The sequence below is a fragment of the Euprymna scolopes genome, chromosome 40, assembly GCF_053919585.1.
Source record: "Euprymna scolopes isolate OS-2025 chromosome 40, ASM5391958v1, whole genome shotgun sequence".
NCBI lineage: Eukaryota > Metazoa > Mollusca > Cephalopoda > Sepiida > Sepiolidae > Euprymna > Euprymna scolopes.
In genome coordinates this window covers 37982395-38005049 of record NC_136521.1, presented here as the reverse complement: position 1 = coordinate 38005049, position 22655 = coordinate 37982395, and the positions used below count along the sequence as shown (strand labels likewise).

Sequence of the window (22655 nt, the reverse complement as noted above, 5' to 3'; positions counted from 1 at the left end):
TTTTTCAAGAGTTTGAATCTATTTCAATCCATTATTCTTGAACAACTTTTCTAGAAAGATAAAAGCCTGAATTTTATCACATGTAAAGCAGAATATAAAACTTTTCCTATGTTTAATAGAATTTTAAATTCCCTCCCCCTCCAAAAAAAAAAACATTCACCGCGATGTTTGAATTACATCATTTTCTATATTTTTGTCTAAAGATGTAGGGCGAGTTGCTATAAGAATATGCAAAAATATTATGATATAAGTACCTGGATTTCAAATAATCCCATCTTTTATTTCAATATATGTTGCGTTGTGATTTAACAATTTAAAGTTAATTTTAAAGAAAGTAACGTTTGGTTTGATGATTAATTGAAGAATAAGAGTTGAATTTTTCATAAAGGAAATATATATATATATATATATATATATATATATATATATATATATATATATGTCATCCACATACAGTACTGTTTCGCAGCTCATCAGTGCGGCTAGACAGGCAACTACCTCAAGCCAGGATTGAAACCCGACCGTATTTTGTTCAATTTCGGCGGATTATTTCAAGCATATTTGTACTCACAAATAAAGGGGTTTGTAGGCAAAAAATATATAAATATCGATTATGAAAAAAAAAAGTACACCTTTATAAATATCATTCCTTACTTAATGATCGGTGACAATTTCGTTCTGATTGGATAATTACTTGATTTTTGCTAGATTTTCTTAAAGAGAGACTTTCTCCAAAAAATATTCCTTGCTTCTATTTGTGCCGTGCCTATTATATTCCATATAGTCCATTTTAGCTCTTATGCATCTATGTAACTGCGGTATATTTGAAATAGTATTATCGAGTTAATTCAGTTTTTATAAGATTTTTAGTATATTAAAACTCTTAAATGAAAAGACAGGATAGTTACAAAGCATCCTATCCTCCCCATACCAAGAAAGGATTTCTAAATAACCTTATTATTTCGATCCGGTAGCAGATGCACATGTCTCTGAATTTTTCCAGTAATTTTTATTGGTGCTTATGCAAAAATGTTACCGTGCAATTTGTTTAATAGTATTTTTAAGGTAAATTCAAGTACTGATATCTTTAATAAATTATTAGGTGAAAATACTGAATAGTTTCAAAATATCCTCCCCCTTCCTAATTATAGAATGTGTTTCTAAATATGTTATTTCAGCATAGTAGGTTTTTTTGCATGAGTATCTTTTTGTTTATTAAATTTTTAGATGGAAGTACGGAACAGTTAAAAAATGTCGGCAGTTAACAGAGAAGCCAACAAACAGAAAAAAAAAAGGTTACAAGATCAAATTTCTAATAAACAAATGTCATAGCTAATAAAAGTCACTTTTGTGCCTACCTGGCTTATTTTTTGTGTATTAAAGTAGTTTTAAATACTATTTTTCTTTTCATTTAAAATATTCGAGATTTATATCCATGAAGAAGACTGTAGGCCGCCATTTTGTTGGTGAAAACCGAATATTTGAGATTTAAAAAATATTTAAAACTACTTTACAACACAGAAAATAAGCCAAGAATTTATTTGCTTCCCCACTGAGCAAATTAGGCACAAGGCCGTTTTTTTTAATGTAAAGAGGGAAACCAGCTCCGTCGAGGGGGGGCACTCTGGCAGGGTCCAAAAAATAGCAAAACTGATCGGTATGAAGGGTTTCCCCATACATTGACCAGTAACTGATTGCTACAAGAGCAATGTTCTTATATGTGGGGGTGCTCCCCCCCCCCCGACATGGTCTTTGCTTGCAGCATTTTCCGGAAGAGATATTACACTTTGATCTCTGATGCCAGCCCCAAGAAGCCCAGGCCGTGGCATACTCAGGGGCCGAATTTTGGTACTTCTTCATCAATGACCCGCAATTTACACGAAATTACTGGGGAGTGCCCGGCAGATGACGGGAAGCACCGGAAACGGCCAGGCGAGCCTTATTACAAAGAACACAAATCGTTACAACTAACACTACTCCTCCCATGTTTAGCATGGCGACGACCATTGGAATTCATAACGTACTGCATTGTAAAATAAAAGCCCAATAACCAGAAAACTATTTGTTGACCGTTTCCGATTTTCACCCCCATTATCCGCTGGGCATACCCGTTTAACTTTGTGGAAATCATAAACGCAGAGGTATCGTAAATTTTATTTGCTATCGTAACCTTTTTTTTTTTGATTTTTCACCTCAGTTGTTTGTTGAATGTTCTGCTATATCCCTCAAAAACGCAGTTCTTTCCAGATATCAAGGAGTTTATAAATAAAAACTGTATTTTATCAGGGTCCATATTATGCGGAACTAACGTTTGGATACTTAGGCACTTTTTTTATCGCGCTATTTTTTTTTAAATAGCATTTTAAAGATTAATTTAAGTTTTGCGATATTTTTGTTATTAAATTCTTAAATAAAAGTAAAGAATAGTTCGAAAACATCCCATGTTAATAATGACATTCCAAATAATAACGTTATTATTCCAGCACGGTAACAAAAGTGCTTGAGTATCAACGTTTTTCCTCTCTATATATTCTCGATATGCGACAGTATCAATTAAATTGAATAAATTTAATCGAGTAGATGTTATTTTCTATTACTTGTCTATTATGAGATGCAGACACCGTGTAAAGAATTTATCGACAATTTTTCGAAAACTGAAGAAAATAAGACTTCCCTTAATAAGAAAGACTATCCCATCTATTACAAAAAAAAAGTCCTTATTCTACAATTGAACCAATCATTAACTTTCAGGATTTTTTTCTCGGTTAATCCAAATTAGAAATTAAAATATCATTACTGATTGCATGAGAGAAGGAAAATTTAATATCTTACCGCTGAAAGACCGCTCAATTCAGAGAAATATAACTCCAACTAGACCAATTGCAAACAGACCAAAACATTAAATAAAAGTAAAAACGATCGGACATTTTCATTGGCTCAATTCAGGTAAAATGAGTGAGTTACTTTAAATATTACTTTTGAAAAATCTATATATCTATAAAAGTGAAAATGGGTGTGTATGTGTGTGTGTACATTTACCTACTAAATAACTGTCAATTTTCGACCTATAGACTCGAGATATGACGTACGGAGTATTAACATTTGGGAAAATATTTTTAATCATTTTGGCTGTAAAGGGGCCAAAGTTCAACGATTTGAACGTTGAAAACTCTACAAAACTCCTTCGCCATTTTTGTGTCTAAACACTTGAAATTTTAAATGTAGGTTACTCGGACATGGATCAAACTTTTTAATTCGATTTGAGCCCTCAAGAATAAATGTTAAGGGGTCAAAATTGGGGTCAAAGTTTACAAAAACGTTGATCTCTTCGGTCTCGACCAAATTACTCAGACAATTACTGGTCTTTACATTGGAAATTTTACATAAAGGGTATTCAGAGATAGGGCATGCTTTTACATCGGTTCGTGTCGAAAATTTGAGCTGACAAGGAGTCAAAGTTCAAAAGATTCGACCTTTGCGGTGTCTAGCAAACTACTCAGCCAATTTTGGGTTTAAACATTTGAAATTTATACATAACGGGTATTCAGAAATGAGGCAAGCATTTTAATCGTTTTGGGGGCGACAATTTTGCTGCGAAAATGTCAACGTTGAAAGAGTTGACCTTTGCAGATTCTACGAAATTTCTCCGCCAATTTTAGGTCTAAAACTTGAAATTTTAGATGTAGTTAACATGGACATGGGTAAAACTTTGTGTTTTGATTTGAGACCAAAATAATGAATGTTACCGGATCAAAATTAGGGTCAATGTTTTTTTTTTTTTTTTTTTTTTAACTCCGCGGTCGAAAATTACTCAGACAAATTTTGGCTTACACATTTGACATCTTACATAAAGTGCATTCACACATAGGACAAATTATCAACAGTACATAGGACCCGAGTAAAGCCGGTTGGAACTGCTAGTAAAGTAAAAAAAAAACAATAAAAAATCATCTTCTTTACATTAATACGAGAGTGTGTGTGTTATTTTCTGTGTCACGCTCAAATCTGAGTCGTTTAATTGTTATAAACTTCCATTTTTTTTTTTGTAATAACTAATTTTTACGAGTCCTTAATCAGTTTTGATTTCGATTTCAATTACAGATGGTGGCACTCCAGTAATCTATTCTTTTATAAACATGTGTACCAATAATTCTTCATAAGTTTTGGTTTCGGTTTCGATTATAGCTGATGGCACACAAGTTGTATGTATATATATATATATATATATATATATATATATATATATATATATATAGTCATCCACACACAGTAGTTTCGCTGTTTCACAACTCATTAGTGCGGCTAGACAGGCAACTACCTCAAGCCAGGATTGAAACCCGACCGTCTGTATGACAATCAAGGCTTCTAACCACTACGATATCGGCGGCTGCTGGGTGAATCGTTAGTTTTTACGATGTCTTGACATCGTCCGAAATACCTAAGCTCGATTTGTTTACACAAAGAGCATCGCTTATACGCTAATGGTAATTCGTGTATCACTTCTCAATATGCTCAACTCAAGATGAGGAGCATTATAGTCATTCGCATACAGTACTAAGTTCAAAAGTTTTGTTATCCGTTTCAATTTAAACTGATTCACCCAAGTCATATAGATGTATGTATCTATTGGAAATCGCAACCTTATAATACATGAAAATCGATAAAACATAAACTCTGCAATAATATACGGAATCTACGAGAATTAAAATATCGTATTTTAGCGGGCGTCCTTGCTAGCTAAGATAAATACTTTAGCATTTTTTACAGATCAGAGCATCTCCATTTACGCTGAACATCTACAGGATGCCAACATCAATATATTACATGTAAATAAATAAAATAAATAGAAAACTACTGTAAAGCATATAAATCTAACATAGATTTTTCTTGTCGAATTGTCAAAGTCAAATATAAAAGCAGTTCAGCTGACAAATAAATGCGTTATCGTTGTACCATGTTATTAGCAATAAATTATGGTACTTTGTTCTCTTATACAAGGAAGTCACCACTTATCCAGGCCCGGAGACCACTCGGGGATAAAGGTTATTGCGTGTACAGTAATCAATGAGATAATATCGTAGTAATCGCTAGTAATGAAGATCTGATTACGTGTCTTACTCAAAGGGGCGGTTCATCATGTTTGGTCATGGAATCTATTTGATTTAGGCACATATAAAGAATGGGGAAAATTATTGACAGTGGTTTCAGCTAGACGGGTGTTTATCGTGAAAGATTGGCGAGGGGGGACCAGAAATTGGAGCTCGGACAAGCACTTGCCATGGAAATAACGATAAAACAAAGACATGATCGCAAGGTTCCTTCTGTGTGAGAGAGGTTGCAGGGAAGAGAAAAGGGCATTCCCCACTAGGCTATGAAGTCTATTTTGTACTTTGTCAAGGCAAGATAGGCTGTTTTTAGCAGTTCCTGTCCAGATATGGCAGCAGTATTCCATCCTTTGGCGTTCTTGGCTTTTATATAAATAGAGAATTGCAGCAAAAGTGAGATATCTACTGGAGCGGTAGAAGGATCCCACCAGCTGCATTGTGGAAAATGGGGTTTCCGTCGATTATTATATAAAATATGTATTTTTAAGCCAAAAAAGGGGGGGGTTATTCAAAATACAAAAAATTCAAAGAAAAAAATAAAATAAATGGCAACAAACAGTTTACCAAACCCCTCTTTTTTTTATTAAGCATGTGTTTCTAAGTTACGTTCTTTTTATTTAGAAATCCATTCTTACAATAAGTAGTGCACTTATTAACTATTTTGTACAGTCACCAGGTTAACTTCAGGATAAAAATGTTAGTTTCACTTTAGGGGGCGAGTTGTCTTATTGTATGTTACTTGAGGTGCCATTACCCGACAATGACACGACCATTTATGGCAACACATCAAAGGCCGTAAATGACAAAGCTCTCTCTCTCTCTCTCTCTCTCTCTCTCTCTCTCATTCCCTCTCCTCTGATCTTGAGCGCGTGGTACAGTGGGGGAAGAGGTGGCTGGTTACTTTTAATGCATTTAAAGCCAATCTTCTATCTTTACATCATCAACGCGCTGATCCCCATCTGGCATCAATTGAAATGGACGGCTCTCGTCTTCGGGAGGCTTCATGTTTTAACAAGCTCCTGGGTTTGACCTTTACTCCTGATCTGAAATGGAACACATATGTCAAGTCTGTTGCCCGGGCAGCCGGGAAAATGGTAGGATCCCTCTACCGCTTCAAAAGATATCTTACTACTGATGAAATTCTCTATCTGTATTAAAGCCAAGTGCGCCAAAGATGGAGTACTGCTGCCACATCTGGGCTCGAGCTTCGAAAATCAGCCTATTCTGCCTTGACAAAGTACAAAATAGAAGACTCCGTGGATTAGTGGGGGATTTAATGTTCGTAGCATGTTATCACCTATCACCCTTTTGCATAAATAGCACTTCTCGATTAAATAATTTATGATGTGGAAACCGTGACACACTTATGTTAAAGGTACTCTATGAATATATACATATTTTCGTAAATTAATTGTATGTCGCTCTCCCCCTCTCTCGCTCTCTTTCTCTCTCTCTATGTATATATATACATATATAAATATATATATATATATATATAAATAAATATATATAAATATATATACAAGTATATATATAAATATATATATAAATATATATATATAAATATATATATAAATATATAGTTATATATATATAAATATATATATATATATATATGAATATACATATATGTAAATATATATATAGAGAGAAGGAGAGACTAGAAAGGACGCCCCTGATAATTCTGACGTGATAATTTATATATATATATATATATATATATATATATATATATATATATATATATATATATATACTAGAAAGGACACCCCTGATAATTTTGACATCTTGATGGGTACTTCTGCCTCTGCAGAAGTTACATATTTAGTGGGACTCTTCTTACTGAAAAAAACTTAAATACCACTTTAAACATATCCAAGGGGGCCTTTACGGAGATGATGCCCTTTTTACTACAACAACCAGGCCCAGAGAGTACAACAAAACAATTTATAAATTACATAACTTCTTTAATATCTTTGGCCTTTCTATAATTATCGAACCAAAGAAAAAAACTTCAAATTTTCTAGATGTTACACTTAATCTTAACACCGAAACTCATAGCCCCTATCATAAACCAAACCTTACGCTTTTACACGTCCATAAATCTTCTAAGCACCCAAACTCAATTATAAAATCTATAGTACGATTCATCTCTAGAAGAATTTATGCTCTTTCTGCTGATTTAAAAAAAACCCCAAAAAACTTTTAATCAAAATGCTACTTTCTTCAATAATGCTTTAAAGAACTCATGATACAAGGAAAACATTAAATACAACCATTATGCTCATCCTACAGGCCACCTTAGATCTGTAATCACACACAATATGACTCGTAAGAAACCAGTTCAAATAACAAAATCTGCTGCTATCAATAACAATGAACCAGTTTACATATATAATTAAAACCAAAATACTAATCGCAATACATCTAACCCACCCAGTCGCATCAGGAGAAAAAAAAATATTTGGTTTAATCCTACATTTAGCGTAAATATCAAAACTAATATACCTAAGGAATTCTTCAACATTGTACAAAACTCTTTCATATACCCACACGGATATAGTTCTATTTTCAATAAAAACTCAATCAGGATTTCTTATTCAACAATGCCTAATTTAGCACAAAGAATCTTAACATCTAAGAACAAAATAATTAAATCAGCCCAACAAATCCCTTTCCCAATTAAACCCAAAACTAACTGTAATTGTAATATCAAACATCCTTGCCTATTCAATAATGATTGCATCTATAAAGATGTTATATATTCATGCACAATTACTGAGTCCCCATGTAATCCTCCCATAACAGACACTAATATTTCGTCTTCAAGTTATACTTCTTCCCATCCCCTATCAGATATAGTTACTAATCCAATATACCATTCGAGCCGCCTACAATTATCTACAATTATACAACTACCAATAATAATAATAATGATAATATTTCTCCTACTAGCCATCCTAACACTAACAACACTCATTATCCCCTCCAAAATTGTCCTCATACCATCATTGCCCCACAATTATTTGAACACTATGAACAAAATTCAAACTATTTGACTAATACAAATCAGTAAATTAATATGAATATCAGACCTCGAGCTTTAAATAAAGTACATACATCTATCGGCGCTACTTCAACATTAATTAAGAAAAGAATATCAAAACACATTTCTTCTTTAAACAAAGTAACAATATACTAAATTTTAAAAACGAACTGATCTCTTTCTGTAAACATAAGTCCAAATTTAATTATGGTAATTTTGAAATTACATAGTTATTACTTTTACCTTTTAGATAGATATATACTGTTTTTTTTTAACTTTATCGTCTTTCTACATACTTTCTTAATATTTTATAACTCAATAATCCTTTATTTTACTTCTTATTTCTTTTTGTTTGGTTTTTTATCTGCAATTTCCGCCTTAGTCTTAATATTCCTATCTACCCACACATCTATATCCTGCATGTAGATTTACTTATATTTTATTATATGCATTTACTTCCATACTTACTTGCTCTATCCTGAATTTGCAGATACCAACCATACTCTCCCCTTACATTTTTTTTATTTTTTTATTTTTAATTATTTATTTATTTACTATTTTTTATTTTTTTATTAATTTATTTATTTTTTTCTCCATTTATTGCTAACATATTCTTAAGTAATAAACTGTACATTTCAGTTAACATATTTATTTGCCCTAGATTTTTTCGAGTGTTTTAACATCCTTTTTTTACTGTGTCATTTTTACATTTGTTTTTCTATCTTATATTTAATTCTATCACGATTTAATTCATTTCGTCTCCCTTTTTATGTCTCTTCAGTCGTGTGAAAAGCATATCTTATTTTTCTTTTATTAATATTATTGGAAATTTCCCCTTTTCTTTTCATTGTACATATTTGTGAAGTTTTCCATGGATTTCGGCCTTTTGGATTATTTTGGACCATCTTCCAATTACGTGATTTCCTTGGATTTTACTTGTGCAAATGGAAACACAATAAATTTTCTTGGAGTTATATATTTGGAATTTCCCGTCATTGGATTATTTACCTTTCACCAGACTATCCATTCACGTGTAATCACCTTTTTCTTCACCATATTCCCTCTGCTTTTAATTTTATTATAAAGTAAGATCTTTGACTTACTTGATATTTCCTCAAATACTTTTGTACGCCAAAACCTATGCCGCATTTTGATAATTACAACCCTCTGATGAGAAGGAAAGTATTTCTTCGGAACTCCGCGGATTAAGAACTATCCACTTATCAAGTGGTTCCTTTTCAGATTAAATATATTTTTAACTCTTTTTCAAAGTGTTTTTTAACATGTTTTATTAACTGTTTGCTCTTATGAAATATGTATATATATATATAAACATATATATATATATATATATATATATATATATAAGTATCTATATATATAAGTATACATATATAAATATATGCACATATATAAATATATGTATATATATATATAATTATATATAAATAGAAGCATAAATATATATAAATATATAAATATATGTATATAAATATATATATAAATATATATAAATATATATAAATATAGATATCTATATATATAACTATATATATATAACTATATATAAATACATATATAAATACGTCTATATATAAAGAAATATATATATATAAATATATATATATATGTATATATAAATATATATAAAAATAAATATGCATATATAATATATGTACATATATATACATATATATATATAAAAAATTTATATAAATATATTTTTATAAATATATATATTTATACATTTATGTATAAATATATATATATATATGTAAATATATATATGTAAATTTATATATAAATATATATATACATTAACATATATATAAATATATATAAAAATATGTATATAAATATATATATAACTATATATATATAAATATATATTTATAAATATATATATTTATACATTTATGTATAAATATATATATATATGTAAATATATATATGTAAATTTATATATAAATATATATATATATTAATATATAAATATATATAAAAATATGTATATAAATATATATATAACTATATATATATATATAAATATATATATATATATATGTATATATAGATATATACATATATAAATAAATATATAAATATATATATATAATATATATATATAGATAGATATATACATATATAAATATCTATATATATATAAATATATAAATATATAAATATATATATATAAATATATAAATACATATAAATATATATATATACAAATATATAAATATATATAAATATATACATATATATATAAATATATATATTTGAATATATATATGAATATATATATATACAATATATATATAAATATATATATATATAAATCTATATATATATATATTTATATATACAAATGTATATGAATATATATATGAATATAAATAAATATATGAATATATATATATATGAATATATATATATAAATATATATACATAAACGTATATATATAAATGCATATATATATTAATATAGATAAATATATATATACAAATATATATATAAATAAATATATATACAAATATATATAAATAATATATTTTTAAATATATATATATAAATTTATATATAAATATATAGATAAATTTATATACAAATATATATATAAATAAATATATATACAAATATATATAAATAATATATTTTTAAATATATATATAAATTTATATATAAATATATAGATAAATTTATATATAAATATATGTATGAATATATATATGAATATATATCTATATAAATATATATCAATATACATCTATATAAATATATATCCATATAAATATCTATATATATATACTCTTGTATGTAATAATTAATATTAAATAGACATAACGAAATCTGCATAAAATAAAATATAATATTCGTAGGTTAAATTTATATAGAAACGTATCCTTATGTATATATATATATACACATATATATACATATATATAGACATATATATACACACCTATATACATATACACACAGACATATATATATATATATATATATATATACTCATATATACACACCTATACACATATATATATACATACACACACATACATATATATATATATATAATCATATACATATAAACATTACACCAATCTGAGAAACGTTAAGACATTTAAACATAAATGTTTAAATTTCAACGATATTTCGTGGAGTTAACTGTGGATGTGTGAATTTGTTTTTAGCTGATGTAGTCAGAGATCACTTCCCTGCTGGGTTCGAATCTCATGACCGGCGGTAAAAGTGATACACTGCACTAAGGATTTCCGAATGGATGGAACGCTAGTGTCTGTAAGTATTTGATAATTATTATAGTAAATATATATATATATATATATATATATATATATATATATATATATAATATTATTATTTTGTATTCCTGCACGTCAACAATTAAAAACGAATGAAGAAAAGTTATAAGCTTTTATACTTTTTTCATTCTTTTTCATTCATATATATAGTAATTTATAAAATATATATGGCGATATCGTATATTCGTATATTAATTTTATGTGGGTAAATGAAGTAGTTATATATATATATACATACATATACATACATATATATATATATACATATATATATATATGGCTCTCATTCTCTCTGTCTCTTTTTCTGTGTATATATATATATATATATATATATATATATATATTCATATGAAAGCAGACATTATTAAGTTCAAAGACGATACTTTTCTTTATAATTCCTTTTTTCTCTCGTTATTCGTATAATCGTTTTCATATCAAAACTTACAATATTATGGAAAGTTCCATACGTTCGATGAGCACTGTCGATTCAACTGCGAATCATCCTCAGATGCAAATCATTAAGTTGATGAGCTTAAAGCTAATACGCGGGAAAATGCAAAATATAAAACTGAAAACTAATCAATTCTTTCGAGATGGTCATATTAAAAGTATATAAACAGTCGATTAAAAGTCGGTTTAAAACTAAGTCTTTGCTAAGGGAAACATTATACAGAAAATAGAAAAAATAATAATAAAACAATCATCAAACCAAGTATCTCCGTTGCATTTAATGTCTGCTTGAATGAGCAAAATGCTCTTTAAAGATATCAATTTCCAGTGTATGTGCGCGCGCGTGTGTGTATGTGCGTGTGTTGTGCTTTTGAAAGAAACAATTTCGTTTTCTGTGAAAGATTTTTTATTATTCCTACACGTCAACACATAGGAAATAAATACAGAAAAGATACACACATTTATATATTTTTGTATTTACTTTTTTACACACGCACACACACACACATACACACACACGTTTGCGCGCGCGCACACACAGACACACACACAGGAACACACAACCCACACAGAAACACACATAGACACACACACAGAAACATACAACACACAGACACACACACACAGAAACATACAACACACAGACACACACACAAACACGCACACAGACACACACAGACACACATACACAAACACACACAGAAACACACGGACACATACAGACACATACAAACACACCAGACACACACACCGACACACACACACCGACACACAGATACACACACAGATGCACACACACAGACACACACACATATACATATTTATATAAGCATCCACAGTGAAGTAAAGGGATAGAAAGCCATATAGACCCACGAACAGTGAGATTACACAATTGTAAGTTAACTCCAACACCACCCACCACCATTTCCTCCAACATTTTAATGACAGTATCGACTAACACTACACCAAGAAGTCGAAAGATTGAGAAGAGAAAGAACCAACCAAACCTTCCCTGAATGATTTCCAAAAGGATCGAAACCATGGGAAACTTTATTGCCACCCAAATTCCAGTAATGAACAGTGATCGTTGTCAGAAGTAGTTAATGTCAAGCGACCGTTGCGATTGTTTAAATTCATTTGCAAAGTATAATGAAAGAGAGAAAGAGAGAACAGGAAACTGGGTAGATTTGTTGTCATTCACACTACAGGGAATATTATCGGTTATACTCAGTGAGCAATCTCCGATGATGACCTGCGTGAGTAGTCCTAGGGATTATATAATAACAACAATAGCAATAATAACAAAAACAGCAACAATAACGACAACAACAACAATAATAATAATAATAATAACAACAATAATAATAATAATAATAATAATAATAATAATAATAATAATAAAAACAATAATAATAATAATAATTTTCGTCCGTGTCACCATGAACTGGCATCACCCCAAATAAATGAGGGTCATGGAGGATGGAAAACCGCGGAGAGAAAGTACGAAACAGACCTCCGCCAGTTGAGTACAAAGAGGACTGAGACCTTCAGGAGGCTTATTGCCAACCAAATTCAAGTGAAGACTAATGGTTGCTGCGAACGAGAAATCAATGATAAGCAGCTGTTGCGTTAACGCAAATTATTTTGCAAATGTTATCGAAATAGGTTGAGAGTACTGAAAATCTGAGTAGACTTGTTGTCACTCAATCTCCAGAGAATACCACAAGTTGTTCTCAAAAGGAAATCTTTGATGATGGCTTGTTTGGCTACTCATAGTGAGTAAATAATAATAATAATAATAATAATAATAATAATAATAATAATAATAATAAGAAGAAGAAGAAGAAGAAGAAGAAGAAGAAAAATTTGAAAAGTACTTTCCGAAACAAATGCGAAAGAAACGACTCTAATTTTTAGCATAATGTAACAGAGCGTGTGCGAGCGTATATTGGCTATATGCAAATGTTGAGTCGTGTGCGAAGTGACGTCACGGTAAGGAAAAAGTAAAATATAAAAACAACGTGTGCACAGATCGACAAAGACGTTCAAGAGCACATTAGTCAAAGAGAATGATGAAGATCACCTTTTATTCGGGGAAATAGCCGAAAGTAAACATTGTTATTATACCGGGAAAAAATAAGTCGAATTATTACATGTCTTCTGTTTCTTGTGACGTACTCTGCTACAACGTGTTGGATCTCTAGTGTTTACTTGTTTACGCGAGTGTAAACGTGTATAACGTCACAATTGTGTCCGCTGTGAACTCCTAAATAGAATACAATTTTGCATTTGGTAAAATACCTCGTCAGTATGCGAAATAAAATTGAGAAATATGTTATATAGGGGTTCCATTGAGAGAGAGTCTTAGAGATAAAGGAAGAGTCTTATTATAAGTGATGTTTGTTGTATCTTAGAGAGACTGTTTAAGACTCAGAGAGAGATATGTTGTTGTAAGGATAGAGAGACTTAGTGAGATTGTTCATGTTAGGAGGGATTCTTATATATTAAATGTTCATTCCCTAATTGTGATGAATGGAAGAAGAAGAAAGCTCTTGGAGTGAAGGGATAGTGTTCAGACAGTTCGGACATGATGATGTTGAGACGTGTATGTAAAGACATATAACACAAATATATAATACAATTGGACTTTACCTTTTTGTAAGAATCATAAGACAAGACGAGCTTTACAAAAAACACTTGATGGTTTATTTCGTCACACGGCCGTGTTTCCATCACCAAGAATTCAAGGCTTCACATTTTTTTCTTGAAGTGACGTCTCGCTTCCTAGACCTGACTCTCTCCGAGTTTCTTCACTGACTGTTTCTCTAACTCTAAAGTTTTTTCTCTATTCCTAGAACTTTCTATTTTCCGTGACGTCATACACATGTTAAAACATGTGCCTTCTTTCACGTGTTCTGGACATGCGTGTCCAAAACTTTTCCTATTTCTACAAAAGGAATTTTAACCTATATTCAATATGTTAAAAACATTATCTTATAAGCTGCATTCTTTCAATTTAAAATTTCATAACAAACTTGAGAGTTCACATTCTTTCCTTGAAATATTTATCTATATTCTAAACAAAGGTTTGTTTTACATTTTTAAATTCTCACACGTAATCTATTTCTAAACTAAATTACGAGGTTCGAATTTGTCTATTGCTATTTCATTTTCATTTTAAACTACATTCTCCATTTTTATACTTACATGAAAAGGGGACAGCCCTTATCACGTAACAAATATAAAAAAGACTAGCAGGGCTACCCGACGTTGCTCGGAATCGTATAAACAATGAGAAAATCTAATTTGATGTTGAATATATTTGTTAAGAAAGATCCCCTGCAAATATTAAGGGTATCATTGTAAATAACAATGTTTATAAATGTGTTTAATTCAGCACATCCTTCTTATATTAACAGAAGAAAGTCAACATGAAATCAGTCATAGTTTCATGTGTTCCAAATCGATGGAATAATTATTTTGACCGGAAAATAAATGTTTAACTGTTGGTATCCCTCCAAAAAAAACAGTAACAATGCTAAACTTAGAAACTGCGCCTCCCCCCAACCAAAAAAGAACAAGAAAAGAACGATGTACAAACTTTCCAGAACGCTCGGAAAAATGCAAACAGAAAAAAGTAGAATCGAACGTAAAGAAACGAAACAAAACGGAAATGATTTCGTAAATGGTAAAAAAAAAATGGAAGAAATAACGATGTCAAACATCGAAAAAATGTATACAGAAAAAGAAAAATCTTACGGAACGAAACGAAACGAAATAAAACGGAAACGATATAATGTACGGTTTATAAAAAAAGACATGGAAAGAGTATGAAACTGCAAAAAAGTAATCGATATATTTGTCTTAGTGTAAAAATGTGACCCACGTAAAACTAACTGATATTTTAGATTACGAAATACGATAATTACGATGGTATAATTATATTGACCGGAAAAGTAATATCTAACTGTGGGAGCAGAAAAAAAAACCAAAAGAAAAGAAAAGAACGATGTCAAACTTACCAGAAAGTTCGTCAGAACGTAACCAGAAAAAAGAAAACTCTAACTGGACGAAACCAAATAAAACGAAAGAAAATATATAAAAATAACGATGTCAAACTTTCTCGAAAGATAGGGAAAATGTAAACAGAAAAAATAGATCGGAACGAAACGAAATCGTACGAAATTTATGTAATATATGGTTTCCAGAAAAATACAGAAATAAATAAAAAGAAAATGGAAAGAATGGGCCTGTAATTTGTTTTTGTATAAGTGTAAACTGTGGAAAACGTGTAAGTAATGTTATTATATTTCCTAGTGTATAAATGTGAAACGATGTTAAAGTTACGGAAGGAAGAGGAAAAACGGGAAGAGAGAAGAAAGAAATAAACAAAATGTAAAATTCGTAGAAACAGAAACAAAGGATAGTTTATAAAAATAAAAATAAATAAATGGAAATGAAAAGAAACGGTGGTGAATTTGCTGAAAAAGAGAGGAAACTCAAAATAAATTTGAGAATGGGAAAGATCGAGAAAACGAAAAACAGAGGGAAGATACATGGACCCCCGCCCCCCCAAAAGCCAGGAAAACGATGTTGTTATATCCGAAGAATGCGAAATAAAATGGAATTGATGTATCATAAGTTTTAATGCAATTTAAGGAAATGTCAAGTTTGTTGGTTTGTGTTTGTTTTTATTTTTAACCAAAGTAAAAGTTAGCATGGTGCGTTTCACCTGAATTGCAGTCCAGTTTTTATGAAAACCTAAACCGGCGTTTGTCCTTATTTGTCTCCTGTGAATGGCCACGGACGGTGTAAATGAGTGGCGGTGGAAGTATGAAGTTTTTAGAGAGAGATAGCTTTACTACTTCCATTGATCATAACCGGTTTTGGCAGTGAACTCTCACCATATATAATATAGGAAGCTCCGATCTGCGAGTTAGTGGATAGCTAATCTGCCTATAACACACCTCAGATATCGTGATGCAGTTTGTGCATAGCACATCTGCATGAAATGTTTAGATTCTCAATCCTATTAAGGTCAAAGTCACACGGGAAAAATGAGTTCATGTTATTTATATAGAGAAAAGAAATAGATAGAATAGATAGATAGATAGATAGAAGAAGATAGAGAAGAGATAAACGGCTATATGTCGGTTGTGTGTGTCATTCTGTTAGTCAGTCCGTCTTTATATTTTCAAACTTTATCTCCGTCGAAACTTAAAGTCGCAGAGGAGCGCTAGGGGCCTCAAATGATTGGATTTTCATGAACCATTCTATTATGGGCTTTTAGCCAGTTAAATTGTTTTTAAGGGGTTAAAAATGGGTCAAAATTGAAAAAAAAATCGTTAACTATTCTGTACATTAATCTTCGTTTATTTTTTAATTTTTCATCAGTTTATATGCATGTCACAGTGGTAACGTAACCAGATTAAACTGCTACGGTTTCGGTTTCGATTCTAGCTGATTGCACCTAAATACTTATTTATTTATTCATTTATTTTTTGAAATCATGACTCTATATTAATATATATGAAATCTGTTCAAATTAAAATATCATATTTGAGAGTAGTTTACGCCCAGGGAAAGCCGGGTGTCCCCGTCACAGTGCTAGTAATAAATAAGATAAAAAATTCGAATTAAAGTTCAATCTGCTCACATAAATTCACTTACCTTGAAATATTAAGAAAATTCGTGTTTCGGGGAAGAATGAATTATCCAAATAAAATGATTGGTTTAACGAGTTAGAAATACATCCAGGTTATTCTTTGGTGAGAATGCATCTTGTTCCAACTGAAAAAAAAAACAAAACAGAAAAAAATTCACAACATATTATCGGAATATATTTCAGAACTACAAACTGAGTTTATTTCTTACACTTTTTTTCAATTTTATTACTGTTTTCTCTTACCTAGATATGGGGTATCTTAACGCATGCCAGGCATTAATCTGCTATTTTATACATTCCAATCAAGACATTTAGAAAAAAAAATCAAACAGTCCCTGCAAGTGTAATTGTTTATATCTTTCTTGCACTTGGTTCACCTGGTATATCTGTCTGGTAATCTTTGAAGTTATTTTTCCTGAATTTGATTGTTTCTATAAATATTTTTCATATTTTTATAAGACTATCCTATTTCGTTATATTGTTCCTCTCAACTCTATTTAACGCCGCATTGTTGAAGACACTGACATCAACTGGATCTACTACTTTCTATCTTTTGTTCTCTATGATAATATTGCTTCGTTAAACCTGTTCATGAAGGCTGATGTAAACCGATGATTGATGGTATCATGCAAATATGCACTGAAATTACGTATTTTGGAATTACGAAATCAATTGACTAATGGATTTCTTGGCCTATTAGCTAGGGGAAAATTGTAGGATTTTACTTGTAGTATGCTTCATCAGTTGGACTTGGTCAATGATAGAAAAGTCTGCCCCAATCTAGATATCCAGAGATTTGCATTTTTTTAAACTAATAGTAATAGTTGTTGTTCCAGAGTCTACAGCGTAACATTTAGTTCATATGCCTCGACTTTGTCTCAGTGATTGTCATAATCTCATTAATAAATTTATACTATCGTATATTAAGTTTATGTGAAGTAAATAAAGTATATATATATATATATATATATATATATATATATATATATATATATATATATATATATATATACATGATTGATGAGAGGTTTATATTACGTGTCTATTTTCCGATAGACTTACTGATTCTTTTCGAATGTTCCGGTTCGCTACCACGAGGGATTCTTAATCATTTAAAGTGTCTATATATTTACCTACAGAAATTTTCTTTGATTTTTCATAATTGTTCTCAATGTCACTTTCATCGTGCGTGTTTACTAGTGTTAAGGTATATTATCGGAATATGGCGAATATTTTCTCATTTTAAACAAACAGAAAATGATTATCTATACATCATAATAAGCATCAATGTGCGAACGCAGATAAAAAAGGTGACGAGTGTAAAAATAGGTAAAAAAAATGCACCACTTGAAAAACAGAACAAAATGGCACAACTTTAAAGTATAAGGTATAATGACATAACGTTACATATGAAGTAATATTTCAAAATGTCTTCGAAATTATTTATAAAAATTTACGAGTGGAAAAATAGGTAAAAAAATGCACCACTTGAAAAACAGAATAAAATGGCACAACTTTAAAGTATAAGGTATAATGACATAACGTTACATATGAAGTGATATTTCGTTACATATGAAGTATAAGGTATATTTCGTTACATATGAAGTATAAGGTATAATGACATAACGTTATATATGAAGTGATATTTCGTTACATATGAAGTAAAAGGTATAATGACATACGTTATATATGAAGTGATATTTCATTACATATGAAGTATAAGGTATATTTCGTTACATATGAAGTATAAGGTATAATGACATAACGTTATATATGAAGTGATATTTCGTTACATATGAAGTATAAGGTATAATGACATAACGTTATATATGAAGTGATATTTCGTTACATATGAAGTATAAGGTATATTTCGTTACATATGAAGTATAAGGTATAATGACATAACGTTATATATGAAGTGATATTTCGTTACATATGAAGTATTAGGTATAATGACATAACGTTAGATATGAAGTGATATTTCGTTACATATGAAGTATAAGGTATATTTCGTTACATATGAAGTATAAGGTATAATGACATAACGTTATATATGAAGTGATATTTCGTTACATATGAAGTATAAGGTATATTTCGTTACATATGAAATATAAGGTATAATGACATAACGTTACATATGAAGTGATATTTCAAAATGTCTTCGAAATTATTTATAAAACTCACTATGTCTGTCTGTCTCCATCTATTCGAACTTTATCTCGCCGAAACTAAAAATCATAGTGCGGCACTAGTGGACTTACATGATTGGATTTTTTACGGGTCGTTCTTTAAGGGGTTAAAATGAGTGAAAACTGAATAAATCGTTATATATTGTGTACATTCATCATTAGTTTATTTTTAATCAGTTTATATTCGTTTCACGTTGGTAGAGTGCTAACGTCACCAGCTTTGAATGCTACAGTTTCCTTTTCAGTTTCGATTCTAGCTAGTAGCACTTAAATACCTTTTTTTTTTTTTTTACTTATGAACTTACGACTCTATAATAATATATGCGAAATCTGGATAAATCACCCCTACCAGACCGAGTTACCGATATACTGCTAATTTCCGAAAATGCTATATAGCGAGTTACTGCTAAACCGGTATTTTTCCGACCACCTATATTTGTCTTGTCAGGGAGCTAAAAGCAGTTAACCAATCGCAGCACGTCACCTGATCATATCTGTTATGTGTGCATAAAGAAACAGCTGAGATGCAACCGACAGCACCCGGGAGTATCTTACAAAAACAACCCCGAAAATAAGGTGAAGACAAGGTTCTGGTGCATCCACTGCAGAAAGTACCTGTGCATCAAAGAGGGCTCAACCTGTTGGACGGACTGGCAGACCAAGAATGAATGCAGATGGTAGATTAAAGGCAAAAAATTACTAACATGTTTAAATTTTTTTTCACAATTTTGCCCAGAAGGTCATGCACAGGCGCAAATTAGGTTCAGTAGCTCAGATCTGGTAGGGTTCAAATATCACCTTTAAGCGTATTTTACGACGGGGCACAGCCGCCTACACTGCTGGTACATGAAAAGAAAAAGAAAAACATTTAAAAGTCGCTTAAAAAATAAATCTGTTTTAAAAATAAGAAAAACTCTCTCTAATTTTTTGTTCTTCCCCACATGAAGAAAATGAAACCTTACCTTTTTAGGCGATCATATCCTTTTTGAATCGTTATAGCTTATTGTATCGGGTTCGGAAATTTAGAACACTATTAATATTGGAACTGAGCATTGAATGTTCAACATCAAACAAGGTGTAATTTACAACCGAATATAAAAAAAATTCCTTATCCGTTACGCTCAGAATATCAGAATTTGAATTAATTAGGCCTTCTGCCGGATCATCGTTTACAGAAATATAGTTAATTTAAACAGAAAGCTTCTAGATTTCGACAAGATACGCGTAAAGAAGGTCAGAAGGACAACGCTTCCATCCAACCCTGTGAAAATAATATTCAAGATGAGAATATTATCGCGAAGAATGCAGATCATAGGAACGGGCAATCCATATTAAAAAAAAAAAAAAAAAAAATTAATCGTTTTGATTATCATATTTTTTTCACCCCTACGACATCCTCGCCCTTTTAGAAACGGTTCATCCGTCAGAAGAAAGAAGACCACCCAATCATACTAGAGATAATAGATAGCTAGCGCTATGAATTTGTTTAGATGATGCTGGGTACTGCAGATCTAGGCTCACTCTCCCGTCCGAAACAGACTGAGCTACAGGTAGGACAGGTTGAAGGCAATAGATCCCGGTATATTGGAATAAACTTTCACAGTGAAGTAATGAATGCACCGAAACACTAAAATTCGAGATAAATTTACACACGTTCTGATCTACTGTGTCTTAGTCTGTGTAAATATCTAACACATTTGCTCTATATACTTTACAGGCCTTCTCACAGTAAAAGTCGAAACCAAATTGCAGTGGGCATTGCACTGTAGAGAAAATACTGTGTATTTTATAAAATTATTTTATTTTTACATATAGTGACTTGAATAACAGTTAAAAATTCAAAAAGCAACTGTCATGTCAAAAAACATACTGTTGATTTTATATGTCTGGCATTATTGCTTGTCCTGTGACAATAGCTTGAATTTAAGTTAAAAATGAAAAAGTCAAGTATTATGGTGCACTGGTGCTTACACCGAAACTTCTATTTTAAACCCGCCCCTGTTTTATCAAAGAAGTTACTTTTGATTTTATATGTCGGGTGTTTCGGTTTGTGTGGTAGTAAAACTTCTCCAAGCACTTATGGTGTTTGGCTGTATAAAGTGCTAACTTTGGTCCAAATAACCTGTTCCTTCTTTCATCGGATTTGGATCCCGGGTGATTGGAATAGACTATCACAGTGGGGTAATAAATGTACCGACAACACTAACATTCGAGATGAATATACACACGTTCTGAAACAATGTCTCCTTTTCTGTGTAAATATCTAACACACTTGCTCTACTGTGTCTTAATCTGTGTAAATATCGAACACACTTGCTCTACTGTACCATTTTCCGTGTAAATATCTAACACACTTGCTCCCCTGTGTCCTATTCTGTGACAATATCTAACAAACTTGCTCTACTTTATCTTATTCTGTGTCAATATCTAACACACTTGCTCTGCTGTCTCATTTTCCGTGTGAATATCTAACACACATGCTCTGTTGTGTCCTATTCTGTGTAAATATCTAATACACTTGCTGTACTGTGTTCTTTTCTGTGTAAATACTTAACACACTTGATCTACTGTGTCCTATTCTGTGTAAATATCTAACACACATGCTCTACATTGTTCCTTTTTCTGTGTGAATATTTAACACACTTGCTCGGTGTCCTTTTCTGCGTAAATAGCTTACACACTTGCTCCACTGTGTCTTTTTCTGCGTAAATATCTAACACACTTGCTCTGTGTCCTATTCTGTGTAAATATCTAACACACTTGCTCTACTTTGGCCTTTTCTGCGTAAATATCTAACACACTTGCTCTATATATCAGATTTTGAAACAAGACTGCTTCATTTTTGTATCCAATAAATTTTAAAAGCACAAATATGA

General features: G+C 30.7%; 1 protein-coding gene across 1 annotated transcript in view; it reads right to left on the bottom strand.

Moving 5' to 3' along the window:
• LOC145265495 (paired box protein Pax-6-like) overlaps positions 1 to 22655 on the bottom strand; it is a 1005138-nt gene that overhangs the window by 909821 nt on the left and 72662 nt on the right. Inside the window, exon 2 of the mRNA XM_080121382.1 lies at positions 17596 to 17715. The gene's annotated coding sequence lies outside the window, so the exon portion shown is untranslated. The remainder of the gene's footprint in view (positions 1 to 17595; positions 17716 to 22655) is intronic.